We start from the raw sequence: 15,623 nt of genomic DNA, 5'->3' as shown, positions 1-15,623 counted from the left end.
TACTATTATTGTCAGGCTCCGCTACAGCGTCCGTCTCATTATCAATATTATCTGAGTTATTACAGTTGTTAGCATCTGCAGACTGGATCAGTGGGGGGTCTGAAACAGTACTTTTCCCCAGTGATTTCCTTCTGTCACTGTTGATTCTGGAGACCACTTTCAATAAATAGTTATCTGGTAGGGTACTTTGGACTGACATTTTTGGGGTTACTCAAAATGTCTCAAAAGATTAATTCTTAAAAGAAGTGGGGGATAACGAACTTTCCACAATACCTCTCCTGCAGGTACTCACAGTTCGAACCAAGAGGGGTGGCCCTGCCCGGCCTCTTCTGGCCCCAGACGGCCCCGCCCTTGTCCGGGGCTTCTCCCGGTCGCTCCCGCGCGCGACTCGCGGGGCGAGAGGGGGTGTCAGGCTTTAACTGGCGCCTCCGGGCGCTCTTTGCGCGTCACGGGCGCGCTGCAGACACAGGGACTGCTGGGGAGTGTAGTCCGTTAGCGCTGGATGCCTCCCTCCGCCTCCCGGAGTGTTGTTCTCCCGCCGTTTCCCTCACGGCAATGCCCGTCGGCAGGGTAGTCCGGTAAGCTGCTTGGTGTTCCCCCACTGGGCTCCCTGGGGGTCAGGCTTTAACTGGCGCCTCCGGGCGCTCTTTGCGCGTCACAGGCGCGCTGCAGACACAGGGAGTGCTGGGGAGTGTAGTCCGTTAGCGCTGGACGCCTCCCTCCGCCTCCCGGCGTGTTGTTCTCCCGCCGTTTCCCTGACGGCAATGCCCGTCGGCAGGGTAGTCCGGTAAGCTGCTTGGTGTTCCACATTCATTCCCCTGGTTGTGTTCGCACTGCAAGGGTTGCACGTCTGTCCCATCTGTGGGTTGCATTGTTGCATGGGGTGGCTGACTCGTGGCCCTTGCCCGGTCTCTATATGGTGCCCTTACTTTCCGATGTGGCGCGTCTTGTGGCTTCTGCCTGTCGTTTGTGAGTGGGGGGGCACGCTTGTGGTTGGTGCAGTCCTAGCACCCTGCCGGCTTTCAGGGAAGGTTTTTCTGTGCCGCTCTGGTTGCTGGTTCCTTCGTTTCCATACTTGGCGCTCCTCTGATCTGTTTTGCTGCTAGCTTGGAACTGTGGGGACCTTTGGTTTTCCGGCTGCATTTAGAGGTTCTGGTGATTTCTTTGATTGTGCTGCAATTTCCCTCTTTGCTGGGTCTGTATGTGTCATGTTTCCTCCTGCAGTGGCTGGCTAACTACTGAGGTGGGTGTGGCCCCAGCTCTTCAGGCCCTTGTTGCTATGGCAGTTTGTGCTGCTTTAATGCTCGGGAGCGGTGTTTACTGCGTTGGTTCCTCATATGGTTCCTTCCGGGGGGAGATGTTATGGGTCTTTGGGAGGTTTATGCAGGGCCCAGGTTTGTGCGAATTTGGAGATAATATGTTGGAACTGCCTGCTGTTCCTTTCTTTATTCAGTTACTCGGATCCCCTGCTCTGCTGGTCCTCTTCAGGGTGGTTAGGGGCCAGCTCTGTTAGAAGGTGGTTCACTATTAGTGTGCTCCCAGTTCTGCTGTTCCCCCTCCTCTGCTGGGTTCAGGAGTGGGGTGTTGGGCCAAGTTCCCCTGTTGGGGTTCGGTGGGTTCTCCCAGGTGCAAAAACAACTGGATTCAAGCAAGCCTGGCTGAAGACGGCTGGAATGCCAGAATCCAGTCCTAGGAAGCTTGTTTCCGGTCCAGGGAAGGCATGGCTTCGCAGTTCGGGCTGGACTGTTCCCATGAGGCACAGGGTCAGACTGATTTGCATATGGCCATGTCTGAACTGGGGTGGCAGAGTGGGCTAAAGAACAGTGATGGATTAAACCCAGATCTGTTGACTGGGTGTGAGTGCTTGATTGGTTCAGATGCTCCGTCCATCATCACCCCCTTTTGTACTGCTTTGTTTGCCATAAGTTGGCAGGGTATGCTCAGACGTGAGTCCCTTGCTCACTTTGCCACTGGATTCAAGCAAGCCTGGCTGAAGACGGCTGGAATGCCAGAAACCGGTCCTAGGAAGCTTGATTCCGGTCCAGGGAAGGCATGGCTTGGCAGTTCGGGCTGGACTGTTACCATGCGGCACAGGGTCAGACTGATTTGCATATGGCCATGTCTGAACTGAGGTGGCAGAGTGGACTAAAGAACGGTGATGGATTAAACCCAGATCTGTTGACTGGGTGTGAGTGTTTGATTGGTTCAGATGCTCCATCCATCACCACCCCTTTTTGTACTGCTTTGTTCGCCATAAGTTGGCAGGGTATGCTCAGATGTGAGTCCCTTGCTCACTTTGCCACTGTATTCAAGCAAGCCTGGCTGAAGGTGGCTGGAATGTCAGAAACCGGTCCTAGGAAGCTTGTTTCCGGTCCAGGGAAGGCATGGCTTGGCAGTTCATGCTGGACTGTTCCCATGAGGCACAGGGTTAGACTGATTTGCATATGGCCATGTCTGAACTGGGGTGCCAGAGTGGGCTAAAGAACGGTGATGGATTAAACCCAGATCTGTTGACTGGGTGTGAGTGTTTGATTGGTTCGGATGCACCGTCCATCACCACCCCCTTTTGTACCGCTTTGTTCGCCATAAGTTGGCAGGGTATGCTCAGACGTGAGTCCCTTGCTCACTTTGCCACTGGATTCAAGCAAGCCTGGCTGAAGACGGCTGGAATGCCAGAAACCGGTCCTAGGAAGCTTGTTTCCGGTCCAGGAAAGGCATGGCTTGGCAGTTCGGGCTGGACTGTTCCCATGAGGCACAGGGTCAGACTGATTTGCATATGGCCATGTCTGAACTGGGGTGGCAGAGTGGGCTAAAGAACTGTGATGGATTAAACCCAGATCTGTTGACTGGGTGTGAGTGTTTGATTGGTTAAGGTGCTCCGTCCATCACCACCCCCATTTGTACTGGTTCTCCCAGGTGCACCATATGTTTCCACTTCCTTCTTGTCCTTTCTTCTTTGCTTTACATCACTGGGGGACTTTTTCTCCTCTTTTGCTGGGGGCCTTGGTGGGCCAGCATGCCAGGTTCTTTGTGTGTGTGTTTTCCTTTCTCCTTTTCCTTGAAGGATGGGGAACATGCATATCCGGGTCACCATGTTGTTGTCTCCTTGGGTGTGAAGGTTCTTTTGCCCCACTGTGCCTTGTGGGTTGGGTGCTCCTCGGATGGGCTGGCGCTTCTGCAGATAATGTTTGCCTGAGCTTTGGCTTCTGCTTTGCTCCTGGCATTGGTACTCCAGCCCCCATTGTTCCTGGGGCTTCCTGTGCCACTGTTTCTAGTTTCCCGTCTGTGGATGTGGTGTTCTGGGGTGGATACTTTCAGGGCTTGTTGGTGCATATTCTACTGGCCAATGTTTCAGTCACTTGGTCCTTTCCATTTTTTGGTTCCTGGGCTGCAGAAGTGAGTGCTGGCCTCTGCCCATACACATGACCTTGAGGGATAAAAATCAAATTCCCCTATATTAGCAGTATTAGCCATACCTATATATTGTGTTAGCATGATGTATCTATATACTCTTTGTGTTTTATATGCATAATGCCTAATCTGTTTTAGCTAGTTGTTAAGGGTATATGTTGTTCGTGGGTTCTGTTTATATCGAGTAGGCCGAGAACCATACAGACGCCATCTTTCTTCTGCCTGTGTCAGACATGAGCAATGATCATGTGTTACTTTCCAATAGTTGGCAGGCCTCAATTCAGTTGAGTTATTGAGAGCAGCTGAATGCACACCATTCTTCCTCTGTCTCTGGGACTCAAAGTCGCATCTGGCTTTGGGTGTGATAAGCGCATTCCTATAGGCGCGGTGCCTGCACTCCCGGGCACCGGGACGAAAGGGAGCCACCCCTCCTGACCTCCCCACTAATAACTAAGCAGAGCTTTGAACTAATTATGTGTGCCATATATGGTCCTTCCTCGAGGCCCAAGGGCCAAGTAGTGTTTTTCCATTTAGGGTGACTTTATGTACTGTGTTGAAAGTATATATGTGCTGTTTTGAATGTAAGCCAGCAGACTTCTCCGCGCACCTTTTGGGTGAGGGTTGGAGAGGCTCCTCTATAGAGTATTTTGCATAATAAACGATTGAACATTCTTCACTGCCAACTGACTGGTTATTTGGTAAATGGTATTGGGGCTATTGGTAGGTATAGCTCCTTGTGTTATTTTTACGGTACGTCAGTTGGCAATCCTGGTGGGACTCGGCGTTGGGGTCGTCCTCCCGTAACTGGGTAGAAAGGACAAAAAAAAGGGGAGCTCTGGCCGAGTGGGTGGACTGACCGGAGATTCTGACTTACTCCGCTCTCGCGATCAGGGAGCCCCAGCTGCTAGTGACTCTTCGCCGGAGTCCTACGAGCGTAATCCATTAGCTGACCGTGTTGGTCTTCAGGAGTTGGCAGCGGAGAATACGCAATTGTGCCTGTGTGCACCAGGAGAGTGTATTGTCTTTGATGTCTTTTGGAATGCACTGTTGAGCAGTGCTTTTGGAAACAGTTAACTGTGTAGGATTTGGTGGTCGGTGTACCACGGAGAACTTTGGGGGTCTGACGGGGCAGCATTGTGGCTGCACGGGCAGGTGCTCCACGAACTTGTTTGGTGAATAATAGAGACACCGATCGGGCACCTTGGTGTGGCTTGTGTGGTGCACACCCGGCAAGACTGCTCTCGGAAAAGCCAGTGGTTGTACCTGGGTAGCCTTTGGAACACATCTGAAGCGACGCTAAGGCAGCGGCTTAGTCAGAATAGTCCTGAGGGAGAACCAGGAGGATTGCGGGATGGTCTGTGGTTAAACCTTGTCCGACGGTCTCTTGGTAGTCTCTGGACTGCCTGATGTTGGTCTGGAAAATCTGAATTGATTAGTACTCCTTGAACGGGAGTCGACGGGCTCCGTTCTTCTGTTTTGGAAAAGACATGTCATTTTGAAACTTTTTTTGAATATATTTATGTTTGTATTGTTTGTCTGTATTTTTTTTGAATAGTGAATGGAATCTTGAGAATGTATGAACATGCCCATGTTTTAAAGATCGTTTTTCTGAATGAGATTGAATTGTCAGTGAGTAAGGATGCAGTATTTTAGTAAATTATGTTTTGGAGTTTGCTGCTGCCGAAAAGGCAAGTGATTGGATGAAAGTCAGTCTGCCCCACCAGAGGATAGCCCGAGCTATGATATGTATGTTAAACATGGTATTTCTCCTATTTAGTTTAATGCGCTGTGACATAAATACACTAAAGACAACGTGGATCTGCAATGGCCCTTAACTGAGTCTTTTGATTAGAAAAAGATACATTACTTGCAGGATCGATTATTTTCCAAACGTAGTCGACAGGCAATGTTTGATTCCTTAAATATGTGGCAAAAAGAAGAAGAGCATAGACGCATTAGGGAGGAGAAGTTATGTAAGATGAAAGGAGGTCAGACCATTACACAGAAAGCTATAGCTTATGATAAAGATCAGACTGAGAAAAAAAATTATTTCACAACTAGACAATTCAGATTGCAGGTGGATAAAAAGATATGTAACTAGGGCTGAGCCACAGGATGAAATAGAGGATTTATTAGATGTGCGTCCGCCTCCCACTTATGCCCCCCAACGCATATATCCTGCGGTCCCTTTGACTCCAGCCTCGGCTCCAATGGTGCGGCACCCGTTGTGTCCTCTCCCCCGCCCCTTTGGGAACTTATTCTGTTTTGTCTTCCCCAGCATTTGGATTGGCTACTCTAATACCCAATGCGTTGTCCTCTCCCACCATGTCCACAGTTGTTTTGTTTCCTCCCGACTGGGTTTCTCAGTTCTCGAGCATGACCCCCATCCTAGCTGACCCAACTCCCTCTCGTGTTCCGGGAAATCTTGGCGCACGGCAGTTGTATACTCGATCAGCCTTAGGGCTAGATGAGAAACAGATGGTTGCGGATCAGGTGTCCCAATGGATGCGGAATGCCGTGTATACTATAACTGATATATGGAGTACTCTTAGAGATTATGAGCCTGTTATGCAGCAACACTCCCTGGAGCATATGGTTACACATCTTATTTCCTTATTCGAAAAGTGTTTCTCGGACAGAAGAGCCCCTCAAGTGATGTATGATATTCTGGACTGGGCTCATAAGTTTGAACTAGGATTGGAAGATGTGCACAGGAATGTCGAGACTTTAGTGAAATATCGAGGGCGGCTGCATTTGAAATGTGCAAATTGGTATTCCCAGCATCCTATGCGGGAAGTTCATCCTATTTATCACCCAGAAATACCTGAATTAAGAAATGATCAGGATCAAGTAACTAGATCTCGTGTGGAGGCACAATTTCAGGAGCAATGGGTCTATACCCCTTGGAAAAGGTGTGAGGTCCTTTCCCTGAAGTCGCAACTCCCCGACCCCGCAAAAATCCTACTGCTTACTATAAAGAGCTCACCGAGGCTGCCTCTTCGGCTGTTATGACCCTGTCTGACATAGAGGTATTTTTTGGTTTACTAGTCCCTGTTGATGTGTGGCGTCAGATGTATGATCAGGATCATCAATCGTTTTGTGACAAATCTGTTACCCGAGATCTCTGTGCGGCTACAAGCTGCTGAGAGTACTTGGACCACTTCCACACCTTTGGTTATACGGAGTAAGGCTCAGTATTATGAACATAGGGAAAATGAGAGGAAGGATGAGTCCAAAAAGAAAGCAGAGGATCTTAAGACACGAGTATTGCTACAGCAAGTTCTCTGGGGATGAGGCTGAGACAGAGGCTGTAGAGTGTCTGTCCTGAGGGGGGCTGGAACAGGACGAGGCGGAGGTCCAGCTGTTGCTTTGGGAATAAACCAATGCGCTTCCTGTAAACAGGAAGGGCATTGGCGAGCTCAGTGTCCATTGTTGATGGCTCAGAATGGGGCAGTAAGAGGGAAAGGAAGAGGTTGAGGTTGGGTGGATCGGAGTAATATGCGAAGAGAGGAGGCAACGCACGGTGAGTCTGAGAAGAATTACTTTGATAATCCGAGAGGAAGGCAGTATTACAATGAAGATTGTGTGATTGAGGGGGACGATGGATATGTTTACACATAGGACAGCCACGGACATAGTGGGGGCCAGGTGTCAGTACCCGTTGATCAGCGAGGGCATTATGTGAGAGGGCGGTTGATGGGGACTTCTGAAAACTTTCTAGTTGATACAGGTGAAATGAATAGTTCTATTGCTCGTTCCCTGGTCCCAGGGGCTGCTCTGTCCGGGCAGAATAATGTTTCGGTGGGATTTCCTGGAATCCCGGTGGTGATCCCCATTTGTAAACCTATCCCGTTTACAATTGGTCCGGTCACAGTAGACTCTCCGTTTTTGTTAACTTCGCACTGCGGAGAAAATCTCTTAGGGTTGGATTTGCTAAAGAAGTTGCATGCAAAGATTCATTGTTCCCCTGATGATGTTTATTTGACCATGCAATCCCCTGGTAAACATACACTGCAATGTTTTGCTAAAAATAAACCCCTCCCTCCTGAGCTCGCTGCTATCCCATCGACCCTGTCGGCAACCAGAGACACAGATGTTGGTCTATTGAAGATTTTGCCTGTTTCTATTACTCTGAAACAGAATGCTTGTTTACCACGTATACCTCAGTACAAAATTTCACTGGCAGGGGAAAAGGCTTTACTCTCTATTATCCAAGATCTGATTGATTGATAAGGGTGTGGTGAAAGAAACGGCTGCCAATGTATGCAATAGTCCTATATTGCAGATTTTGAAAAAAGACACCTGTTTGAAGTGATCCCGACCATGTTGATACTTACCGTTTTGTAATTGACCTGCGAGAAATTAATAAGATAGTGGTGCCGCAGTACCCTGTGGTTTCTGATACCACTACTATTCTCACTCTGATCCTCCCACTGCTAAATATTTTTCAGTTATTGATTTGAAGAATGCTTTCTTTAGCATTCCGATTCACCCTGATAGCCGTCATATTTTCGGCTTCTCCTTATCTGGTCGCAGCTTCTGGTTTTGTTGCGCTCACCAGAGGTACACTGAGAGTCCTAGTATTTATTGCCAAGCTTTAAAAGCAGTTTTGGATGATTTGACCATGCCCCCTGGTAATGTACTCCTCCAGTATGTAGACAATCTGTTGGTGGCTTTTGATACTGAGGAAGGTTGCAAAGAAACCACTGTTAAATTACTGTCCCACTTGGCAGCCAATGGTAATAAGGTATCCCTCTCCAAATTCCAATATTGTCGACAGGAGGTGACTTATCTTGGTCATCTAATGTCGAAAGAGGGGAGGAGACAAACCCCTGAACGTGTGACTACCATCTCTAACATGTCTGTACCTCGTATTCAGCGTGATGTTCGTGCATTTCTTGGTATAACCTCTTACTGTTGCCAATGGATTTCTAATTTTTCTCTTCTGACTAAACCTCTCTTGTACTTAACCAGATGTGCATGAACCTCTACCCTGGACTGGTGAATGTCAGGAAGCTTTTGACTCTTTAAATCTGCAATTTGTTCCGCGCCCGTCTTGGGTACTTCTGACTACCAAAACCCTTTTGTGCTTTATGTACACGAGGTGGACGGTTGTTCGCTTTCTGTGTTAACACAAGGATTTGGTGGTAGGCAAAGACCTTGTGCTTATTTCTCGGTGGTGTTGGATAAGGTCGCCAAAGCACTTCCTAGCTGTTAAGGGTTGTTGCTGCTGTCGCGGTGGCCATTCGACAGTCGGAATGGCTGGTTCTGAATACTGATCTTACAGTGATGGTACTGCACGCTGTGGATACATTATTGAACAAAACGAAGACCCAGCACCTTACGAGTGCACGTCTTACTGGATACAAATTGACTTTGTTTGCTCCCCATATTACAATTAAACGGTGTACCACTCTGAATCCTGCCACGTTACTACCCCTCCTTTCGGCCGAGAAAAATAATGACGTACATGAGTGTATATTTCGGACTGAAGATGAAACGAAGGGACGGGTAGACCTCACAGACATTCCTCTATCTAACCCCCAAGGGGAATTGCATGTGGATGGCTCTTGTTTCAAGTTACCAGATGGCACGACAACAGCTGGATATGCGATTATGACTCTCAGCACTGTAGTTGAGGCTTCTCGAGTACCCTATCAGTCAGCACAGGCAGCTGAGTTAGTGGCATTGCTGCGGGCCTGTGAGTTGAGTGAAGGATTGAGGGTAAACATTTACACAAATAGCCAATAAGCCTTCGGCGTGGCTCATAGTTTCGGCCGGCTGTGGGCGAAGAGGAGTTTTCTCACTTCCCATGGTCAAAGAATACAACATGGCCCCTTGATTTTACGATTACTAACAGCATTGACATTACCAGAGAAGGTAGCTGTAGTTAAATGCAGTGCACATAAAGCAGTATAAGATGCAATAAGTGAGGGAAATGCTTTTGCCGATCAGGTTGCAAAGGAAACAGCCAAATCCAAAATGTCTTTGATGATTGTAACTACCTCTGCTAGGTTGGTTACGGAAACAGAGATGTTTGACAATGTTAGGAATTAGGCAGTCTTTCTCTTTCTTCTTACCTATCTGTTTGCGTGAGATCACCAGTGTCCTCTGTTTGTGTCTACCTTTCGGTAGCCTCCGCCCCCTTTTTCTTCCACTCCTTCCATAACTAGGTGCCCGTGTCTTTGATCGGGGCTTGGTTTCTTACCTGGTTGGGTTTTTGTTTCCTTGCCAGTACGTGTTGTGTGAATTTACCTGGAATCCCGTTGGGAGCGTTCTTTCCTTCCCGGCGTTCCCGCTGTAAGCAGCGCTGCGCAGAATGAGGCTTCGTTCTGCCATCCGGATCTTCGTTGCCTGAAACACCTTTCCGAAATTGGATGCAATCGGGAGAATTGAGCAGCGCTTCAGGACCTGGAAGCGTGAAAAGGACTTGGGTCCGTTTATTGTTTATTTTTGAAGTATTTGGGAGCTCGTTCAGGATTCCGTGAACGCTACTGCGGTGCCGATTTCCGGGTTCTTGAGTACCCGATCCGCATCATTGTGTGCAGTTGGGACCTTTTCACGAAGCATACTGCTTCTAGCGTTTCTTGTAGAACGCTCTATAGTTTGTGGCCACAAATAGGATTGTTTAATGTATACACGGCAATAGACGCTGGCATACTTATTTAAGGGTTTTTTTGAGTCAGAAGAATGACTTTTTCCCCTATATTGAACTAAACGCTCATTTTTGGGAGCTTGTTTACTAAATCCTGTGGGACTACTTAAAACACATCTCCCTTTGGAAGTGCCTTCTATGTTACACAGGTAAGGAGGAAAAGGGGGTGAGTTGGGCAGTGTTAAAGGTAAGGGAGGGGGATACATACGGAGGACACTGGAATTGTGAGTAACCCCACGTACTCTTCTCTGCTTTTTATCTTGTCATGCTGCAGGTTAGAAAACGTATCCTAGAGGCCTATATCAAGTTTCTCTGGTTGTGACATAGAAAGACCTGGGCGTTTTTCTCTTTCTTTGTTTTATTTCTCCTACCTTCTTCCTTTGTTCGGTCCGCTTCCACGCTGAAAACTAGAGGGCGTGTGGCGTTCCGAATAGGGGTAGAGGGGTGGGGCCATCCTCGCTTCCGTGGTGTGGGACACTTTGGGGAGAAATCCAACAGAAAACCAAGCCCACGAAATTCACGCCACCTGAACGAGAATGGATGATGATGGGAATGTTTTGGAGGAGAGGGCCCCTACGATGCAGGAATTAATGGGGGCTGTCAATGCTCTTCAAATTAAAGTGCAGGAACTACAACAGGAGAATCAAGGGCTAAGACAGGAAATGAGTATAGGAAAGAGTAAGAAGCCTGTTTGGGGAATGGGAAAACCCTCTGTAGTTCAGCCTGCTACGTTCCATTTCGACAGGAGTGCCAGTGCTAGTACGAGTAACCACCCTTTTACAGTGAATGTTACAACCCCTTACCCATGTCCCGTTGGCCGTCCCGGAGAGGTTTTCTGGCGATTCGAGTAAATACAGTGTGTTTATGAATCAGTGTCATTTACACTTCATGTGTCGTCCTGCTTCATTCCCTAACGACTCCTCTAAAGTGGCGTTTGTCATTTCATATTTGGCGGGAACCGCTGCCTCTTGGGCGGTACCTTTGGTGGACAATGATGATCCGGTTCTGTATAATTATGGAGCTTTCAAGGAGCAGATGCGTTGTTTATTTGCGAAACATGCGTTTATGCAAGCCAGTGATGCTGAGTTATTAAAATTGAGACAGGGGAAACAGGATTTATTGACTTATGTGTCCACATTTAATCGTCTGGTATCTGAGACCCACTGGCCTGTTGATAAACAAACCTCTTTGTTCTATCAAGGGTTGTCAGAAGACTTGAAGGACGTTGTTTCTCAAGTGGTGAATCCCCCTGAGGACTGTGTGGAGTTTATTGACCTAGTGGTAAAGCTGAATCACAGACTACTGGAGAGGAAAGGTGAGAAAAACCGCTTTCAGTTGTCCAGAGGAGTTCCTACTAGAAGTGACGTTAAGAGTACAGGAGAAGGCAGAACAACTCCAGAACCTATGGAGATAGGTGGAGTTAGGGGTCCCCTGTCCGTGGATGAGAAGAGTAGAAGACGTTTACAGAATTTGTGTCTGTATTGTGGGCAAGGAGGCCACTATGCCAGGGATTGTTCGGTAAAACCATCCTCTATCCCTTCCAAGAAAGTTGTAGCTTGTGTACAAACACCTGAAGACTCGGTGTTAGACAAACGTAATCCATCCTACCAGATTGCTGGTATAGTAAAGAGGGTTCCCAAACATTTCATGATTACCGTCTGTTTGGTTATATCTAACAGTCATAGGGCCCCTGTATCGGCATTATTGGATTCTGGTGCCACTGGCAATTTTATGGATATTCGGTTAGCTGAACAATTACAGGTGCCTTGGATTCTGAAGGACCAACCCGAACCTGTGAGGGCCATAGATGGCACTGAGTTGTCCTCTGGTACTATAACGAAACAGACTGAACCCTTGTGTATGATATGTGACAATGGCCATTCCGAATATCTCGGATTTGATTTGATAGATGCTCCTTCATTTGGTATTGTGTTGGGGGTACCTTGGTTACAGTCACACAATCCTAGGATTGATTGGTTTCGAAGAACTGTAACTCTGGATTCAGTTTATTGTCTGAAAGGTTGTTATAAGGTAGCCACGGAGTGGGTTACTCCTTTAACCTGTGCGGTGGGAGATGGGTTGAGGTGTGACGTGCAAAAGATTCCTGAGGCGTATGTAGAGTTTGCCGAGGTATTCGACAAAGGACGAGCTAGGGATTTGCCTCCTCATCGCTCGTTCGATTGTAGAATAGATTTGGTTCCCGGGGCTACTCTGCCATGTTGTCGCATTTATGCCTTGTCCGAACCAGAAGAACATCATTTGAAGGAGTACATAGACGAGATGTTAGCCAAAGGGTTTATTCGTCCTTCCTCCTCTCCTGCTTCCTCAGCTATTTTCTTCATTCCCAAACGTGAGGGTGGCCTCCGCGCTTGTGTAGATTATAGAGCGCTCAATAAGGGTACAATTAAGAACAAGTATCCTCTTCCTTTGATACCTGTGTTGCTAGATCAACTGAAGCATGCAACGGTTTTCATAAAATTAGATCTCCGAGGGGCATACCATCTCATACGAGTCCGTGAAGGCGATAAGTGGAAAACTGCCTTCCGGACTAAGTTCGGTCTGTATGAGTATTGTGTTATGCCCTTCGGATTGTGTAATGCTCCGGCTGCTTTTCAGTTCTTCATCAACGAAGTTCTGAGGGAATATTTGGACTTGAGCGTTATAGTCTATATAGACGATATCTTGATTTTTTCATGCACGGAGAAAGAACATGAGATCCACGTGCGCCAGGTCTTACAAACCTTGAGAGAACACCAGTTGTTTGTGAGGCCTGAGAAGTGCTGTTTCCATACAGATAGAGTGGAGTTTTTGGGATTTCTGGTATCTGCTGAGGGGATCAGAATGGATCCACGCAAGATCGAGGCTATAACATCTTGGCCACCGCCTAAATGTGTCAAAGAGCTGCAGGTATTGCTAGGATTCGCTAATTTCTATCGGCGGTTTATCTCCCATTTCTCTGAGATTGTTGCTCCTATGACTGTTTTATTGCGAAAGGGAGTACCGTTTGTGTGGTCCTCTTTGGCACAAATGTCATTAGATCAATTGATTGGACGGTTCACTTCAGCCCCTGTTCTTGTCCATCCTGACCCAGCGTTACCTTTTTTTGTTGAAGCGGATGCTTCCTTGAGTGCTGTCGGGGGCGTCTTGTCTCAGCGAGATGTAGAGACGGGGTTCATGCATCCTGTGGCCTTCTTTTCAAAAACCTTGTTACCCGCCGAAAGAAACTATACGGTGGCAGAACGGGAATTGTTGGCCATCAAGCTCTCCTTCGAGGAGTGGAGACACCACTTGTGGGGAGCTCGCCATTCCATTACCATTTACACGGACCATAAGAACCTTGAATTCTTCAGGTCCGCGCGGGCTTTGACCCCTAGGCAGATGAGGTGGGTTTCATTTTTTAATGAATACGATTTCATGATTACTTATCGGCCTGCCGCTCAGCAGTTGAAATCGGATGCCTTGTCCAGAATACATGTTAAACAGAACGAGTGGGGGACTGATAAAGATGTGGGGTCTTTCATTGCACCAGAGAAGATTGTGGGCAGTGTTTCTTTGGATGACTTTTTGACCACTGTGAAGGATAAGTTGAAAAGCATGGATCTGACCCCTTGGGATTCTCTTCCTTCCTTTTCAATGAGAGAGGGATTGTTGTATCACGGCTCACAGTTGTTTATTCCTCCTGATTTGAAGGATACCGTGTTACAATGGTGTCATTCATCGTCTTTAGTAGGTCATCCCGGAATAAATAAAACTAGAGAATTCTGTTTACGTTGGTTTTGGTGGGAGTCTTTGCCACTTGACGTGCAACAATTCGTGGCATCTTGCCCTGTTTGTGCTGTGAGTAAACCATCTCATTCCAGTCCTTCTGGCCTGTTACAACCTTTACTAGTACCCCCTGCACCTTGGCATACGATTAGTATGGATTTTGTTACAGATTTACCGGAGGAGTCAGGGTGTACTGTGATTTTTGTTGTGGTTGATTCCTTCACAAAGATGGCCCACTTCATCCCTTTACCTAAACTGCCTACTGCGAAGGAAATGGCTTTAGTCTTTGTGTCATCTATAGTGAGACTGCACGGTTTACCATCTGCCATAGTATCTGATAGGGGGGCGCAGTTTGTGTCCCGTTTTTGGACGGAGTTATGTGAGGCTTTACAAATGAAAATCTGTTTGTCTTCTGCCTATCATCCTCAGTCCGATGGCCAGACTGAGAGAATCAACCAAATGATGGAACAGTATCTGCTTTGTTTGTTGACATCTTTGACATGTAATTGGGTGATAGCCCTACCTCATGCGGAATTCGCATACAACAACAGCGTTCATTCCGCTGTGGGTATGTCCCCCTTTTACTGTTCTATGGGATTTCATCCCAAGGCCATCCCTATCCATCCTTCGGGTCTAGTGCCCGCGGTCGACTCCTTAGGAATAGCTTTGGGTAGGATTTGGGGTATAGCCCAGGAACATCTGAAGAAGGCAAAGGAGGACATGAAAAGGCAAGCCGACAAACATAGGGTACCTTCCCCTTCCTATGTAGTTAGAGACAGGGTTTGGTTGTCAACCAAGAATTTGAGATTGGAAGGCTCCAGGAAACTCCAACCTAGATATGTGGGTCCTTTTCCCATAGCAAGAGTGATTAACCCTGTGGCTATGAGGCTGGAGTTGCCTGATGAATATGGTATCCATCCGGTATTCCACACTTCATTGTTGAAGCCATATAAAGACACTGATCAGACCTTGCCCCCTCCCCCTTCTGTGATAGTGGATGGTGAAAAGGAATACGAGGTTAATGCTATTCTCGATGCTAGGAGGAGAAGGGGGAAGTTGATGTACTTGATTGATTGGAAAGGGTACCCTCCTGATGAACGGTCCTGGGAACCAGCTACAGGAGTGCATGCCCCTCGTTTAGTTAGATTGTTCCATCTCCGACACCCGACTAAACCCCGTCCGGTTGGGAGGCCTTTGAGGGGAGGTACTGTTAGGAATTAGGCAGTCTTTCTCTTTCTTCTTACCTATCTGTTTGCGTGAGATCACCAGTGTCCTCTGTTTGTGTTTACCTTTCGGTAGCCTCCGCCCCCTTTTTCTTCCACTCCTTCCATAACTAGGTGCCCGTGTCTTTGATCGGGGCTTGGTTTCTTACCTGGTTGGGTTTTTGTTTCCTTGCCAGTACGTGTTGTGTGAATTTACCTGGAATCCCGTTGGGAGCGTTCTTTCCTTCCCGGCGTTCCCGCTGTAAGCAGCGCTGCGCAGAACGAGGCTTCGTTCTGCCATCCGGATCTTCGTTGCCTGAAACACCTTTCCGAAATTGGATGCAATCGGGAGAATTGAGCAGCGCTTCAGGACCTGGAAGCGTGAAAAGGACTTGGGACAGTTTATTTTTTATTTTTGAAGTATTTGGGAGCTCGTCCAGGATTCCGTGAACGCTACTGCGGTGCCGATTTCTGGGTTCTTGAGTACCCGATCCGCATCATTGTGTGCAGTTGGGACCTTTTCACGAAGCATACTGCTTCTAGCGTTTCTTGTAGAACGCTCTATAGTTTGTGGCCACAGATAGGATTGT

This window comes from Lissotriton vulgaris, chromosome 12 (assembly GCF_964263255.1).
Source record: "Lissotriton vulgaris chromosome 12, aLisVul1.2, whole genome shotgun sequence".
Lineage (NCBI taxonomy): Eukaryota > Metazoa > Chordata > Amphibia > Caudata > Salamandridae > Lissotriton > Lissotriton vulgaris.
This window is presented reverse-complemented; position numbering follows the sequence as displayed.